This window comes from Nicotiana attenuata, chromosome 3, assembly GCF_001879085.1.
Source record: "Nicotiana attenuata strain UT chromosome 3, NIATTr2, whole genome shotgun sequence".
Taxonomy (NCBI): Eukaryota; Viridiplantae; Streptophyta; class Magnoliopsida; order Solanales; family Solanaceae; genus Nicotiana; species Nicotiana attenuata.
This window is the reverse complement of record NC_031991.1, coordinates 34445908-34450705: the sequence shown is the minus strand read 5'-3', so window position 1 is coordinate 34450705 and position 4798 is coordinate 34445908. Positions and strand designations below refer to the sequence as shown.

The window sequence follows — 4798 nt, the reverse complement described above, 5'->3', positions numbered from 1 at the left end:
AACAAATCTGAACTTTTATTAATATTCATACAAAACCTTCTTTGATTAGCTATTAACGGCTTTTGAATTCTTTTTTCCAAATTATTATCCGTTAGTAATAGCCTTTTAGTGGCTTTGGAANTTTTACTAAATTATTACGTCCGTTAGTAATTAGCCTTTTAGTGGCTTTGGAAGTTACAAAATGTTAAGATTTGTTTTGTAACATCTTTTCTTATTATTCTTTAGTTTTTTAATGCTATATATGTTGGAGCATTTTAGCAATCTTAAGATGGTTTCTTATCTATAAATTTCCAAGTTCTTTTTACTTTCAAGTGTGTGAAAAAGTAAAAACTTTTCTTCCCCTTCTTTTGTGCTGGGTTTTCTTTGATTTATCGTTGTTGTTTTTGCTCCTAGTTATACTAGAAGAGGTTGTTGAATCCTGACGGATACGCCTAATTTTATTTATCACTGTGTAGGCGAAATATCCTTAAGGACAGTATCCTTAACACGCCTCAAGCTAAATCTTTTATTCTCCATAATCATCCAATATTTTTCCAACAATCCCTTCTTGCTTTGAGTTTTTTTTATTTAAATGACTTCTTCCCTTTCTGTATTTCAAGTTGTAAAGCTGGTTTTTTTTCAAAGAAAGAATTAGTATATTATTTGGTCTACACACGAGTGATAATATTCGGGATTATACAGCCTACCCCTTCTGCATATTTTGAAGGCTATTAGTGGGCATTTGGACATCAGAATTGTAAAATTTCAAAAAAAATTAAAAAAGAATTTCAAGTGAAAATGGTATTTGAAAATTAGAGTTGTGTCTGGACATGAATATAATTTTGGGTTGTTTTGAAGTTTTGTGAGTGATCTGAGTGAAAATTTTGAAAAAACAGTTTTTGGGAGTTTTTCAAATTTTCGAAAAACTCCAAAATTTATCTTCAAGTAAAAATTGAAAATTTTACGGTCAAACACTATTTTCGAACAAAAAGTAAAAGATTCCAAAAAAAGTAAAAAAATTCTTATGTCCAAACGGGCTCTTAGTCTCCTAATACTCATCCGCAGGTACTGTCAATTGATCCCTGGTCATTCAATCCACAATTTTGTCATTTCGAATACAATCTGTATTTCTCTCTTCCCTTGTTTAACTATGGACAAAAGCCCAGCCCGATTATGTACCAAACTTGGGCCGGTTGAAAAGCGGTTTTGTGGGCTCCAGCCCTTTCAAACAGAATGACATGAGCAGAAGCCCAACTGGTCGTTTTCTTGTAGAAATAATACTAAATAACCACTCTAAAGGACTATTATTTAAGAATTAGCAAATGTGAAGAAGACTATTATACTTTGGAAACTATACTCTCAAAAGGCCATGTACTCTCAATTTTCCAGCTATCAATGTGAGACGACCAACCGTAACAAACTACACATTTTCGAGCACTCTCACACTCTATACCCTTGTTTTAAAGTTTAGAATTTGTTTGACGGGATAGAGATTAATGGCCTTCTTAAGTGTTGAATTTCTAAAATGATAAATAATTTGAGATAAAGTACTAATATATAATTTGAGACGGATGGAGTACTTATTTATTTATTAAATTTGACATTAATCATTTTTGGAAATAGTACTCCCCATTTCCTATAATGACGATTGAAATCGTTAATACAACATTTTCTTCAACAAAACCGCGCCAAAGCGGAGTTGAGGAAGCGGGAAAAAGAAGACCATGGCAGAACAGCAGCTTCTAGGGATGGGCTTTCCGGGAGACTTAGTCGCTCAAGCACTTACCATTACCGGCGGCGATATCGTTAAAGCCACCGAGTGGATTCTCAGCCACCGCAACCACCACCACAATGATTCCGGCGAAGATTCTCCCAATTTCAACCCCCCAATTTCTCCATCCTCTGATTCCCCTACTACTACCGCCGCCCACGATCATCATCCATTCCAGCCCAAAATCGATCAATTCTTTCAATTTCACTCTAAACCCCTCACTCCCACCTCCGTACCAACACTTCAAGTCTTAAACCCTAAGGCGGTGGTGACCGCCCATGATGAAGTAGAAGAAAAAGAAGACAACGTAGCTCAATTACTCCATTTAACAAAGCGCCCTAAATTAGTAGAAAATGAGCAAGGGAAAAAACAGAAACCAGCTCCACCGCCTCATGAACCGTTAGCCGAACGAATGCGACCTCGTACCCTAGACGACGTTGTTGGGCAAGACCACATTTTGGCGCCAAAATCCCTTCTTCGATCAGCCATTGATTGCGGTCGTCTCCCTTCAATACTTCTGTGGGGTCCACCAGGTACTGGCAAAACCTCTATTGCTAGAGCCATAGTTAACACCTGCTCTGCTTCTGAAGCTGTTGGCGGTTGTAACAAAAATACATATCGGTTTGTTTCCTTATCGGCTGTTACTTCCGGTGTTAAGGATGTTAGAGATGCGGTTGATGAAGCGAGAAGACTGAAAAAGAAAAGCAACAAGAGGACCATTTTGTTTATTGATGAGGTTCATAGGTTCAATAAAGCCCAACAAGATTCCTTTTTGCCGGTTATTGAAGATGGCAGTGTCATTTTCATGGGAGCAACTACGGAGAATCCATCGTTTCATTTGATTACGCCGTTATTGTCCAGGTGCAGAGTCTTGACTCTCAATCCCTTAAAACCCCACGACATTGCTGCTCTCCTTAGGCGGGCCGTGACTGATTCTGACAAAGGACTGTGCTTTTCTATGGGAGAGATGATGAAAATTGAAGTAAATGATGAGTGTGTAGAGTTTCTTTCGACTAATTGTGATGGTGATGCTAGGGTGGCATTGAATGCCTTGGAAATTTCTGCCACCACTGCTGCTGCACGGACGCGAATCGCTATAGGATTAAACGGGGAATTAGAGGAAAACGCAGAAAATGCTGATGAGTCTTGTTTGTCTGCAGTTATTACTCTGGATGACGTAAAAGAAGCATTGCAATGTAAGCACTTGGCTTATGACAGAGCAGGGGATGAACACTATAATCTTATCAGCGCACTTCACAAATCTATGAGAGGAAGTGATGCTGACGCTTCAATCTATTGGCTGGCGAGAATGTTGGAAGGGGGCGAGGAGCCTCTTTACATAGCGCGCAGGCTGGTCAGGTTTGCTAGTGAAGATGTGGGGTTAGCTGATCCATCGGCTCTTTGCCAGGCTGTCGCTTGCTACCAAGCTTGCCATTTTATTGGCATGCCCGAGTGCAATGTTATACTTGCTCAATGTGTTGCTTATTTGGCATTGACTCCTAAATCTATTGCCGTCTATAGAGCAGTAGGGGCAGCTCAAAAAGTGGTAAGGGAATCAGTTGGACAAAATGAGGGGGTGCCTATTCATCTTAGGAATGCACCAACTAAGCTAATGAAAGATCTTGGTTATGGAAAGGACTATATTTATCCTCCTGACAATCCAGACTCATCAGCCCAGACTTATTTGCCACCGTCTCTTCAAGGTTATAAGTTTATCGATTGGCCAAGTGTTGCAGAAAATGATCAACAATGAGAATCACATGACAATGTTACGGCTTTCTGAATATAGCTGCTTTCGCGGGTTAGCTCTGTTTCTTCTCCCTTTTGTCTTGATTTCTCTGGTTTTGCGAACTGTTAGTGATCAGAGAAATTCCTAGCAATTGTGAGCTACTCTGTAGGGAACTTTTTTATTTTGTTGTGAGTGGAGGAGGAGAAAAGAAACTTACTGGTTGTGAGGGATTGAATGATTCCGTTTTGGTTATAGTTTTGTTAGAATCTATGCATCCCATCTCTTTTTTTATTGTTCTTGTTTTTGGGCTACATCTGGATAAAATACATATTTACTCTATGAGATCATGCGAGGTTTACTTTTGCAGCTTCTATCTCTATATTTACAAATTGCTATCTCAAAAACTTGACTTGAAATTTGGCCTAGATGGAGATGAATAATTTCTTCATATTTGATCTATATATCCAGTGGTCGAGCTTTGGTACCTCACTAACGGAATGAATCACAGTGATGTTAACTGCCGTATGTCTTAAACAAAATGCATATGTGAAGTTGATATATAACTTTGACCATACATAACTCAATTGATAATTAACAACTTAGGGTGTGTTTGGTACGATGGAAAATATTTTTCAATTTTCACATGTTTGGTTGACTTCAGTGTCTTGGAAAACATTTTACTCATGAGCTCATTTTCTTCTAATTGGAGGAAAATATTTTCCCTATCAAGAGAAGGGAAAACATTTTCCAACTCTTTTTCAACCTTTCCTATTTTATTCTCCATCTCCACCAACCCCCACCAACTCACCCCCACACCCCCACCTACCCAACCCGTCCCACCCCCTATCCCCAACCCCACCCTAAATAGAAATAGTATTAACACTACTTTCTTTTCATGTTATGAATAGAGTACTTTATCTTTTTATATCAACAAATGAGTATTTTCTTTTCATGATATAAAAAAAGTATTTTTTTTTATTTTAACAATTTTTTTTGATGTAGAAAAAGTATTTTCTTTCATTCAACAAAATGAGTATCTTCTTTTCATGATGTAGAAAAAGTATTTTCTTTCATTTCAACAAATACTTCCTTTTTCAACCAAAAAAAGAGTATTTTCTTTTCTAGTTATGGAGCACAAATATCAATGTTTTTGCGTAAAAAAGTAAAGCATCTCATTAGTTCCTTTGGGTTCGTGTGAATATTTAGAAGAATAATTAAATTTTTGAAGAAAATAGAGTCCTAAAAATGTTGGTTATTGGGGGGGGGGAAGCACATGAAACATGGGGATTTGGGGGAAGGGAGGTGAGGAGAGTAGCATA

The 4798-nt window shown here is 37.8% G+C and overlaps 1 pseudogene; it reads left to right on the top strand.

Annotated features, from left to right (window-relative positions):
- LOC109223512 lies at positions 1582 to 3850 on the top strand (annotated as a pseudogene).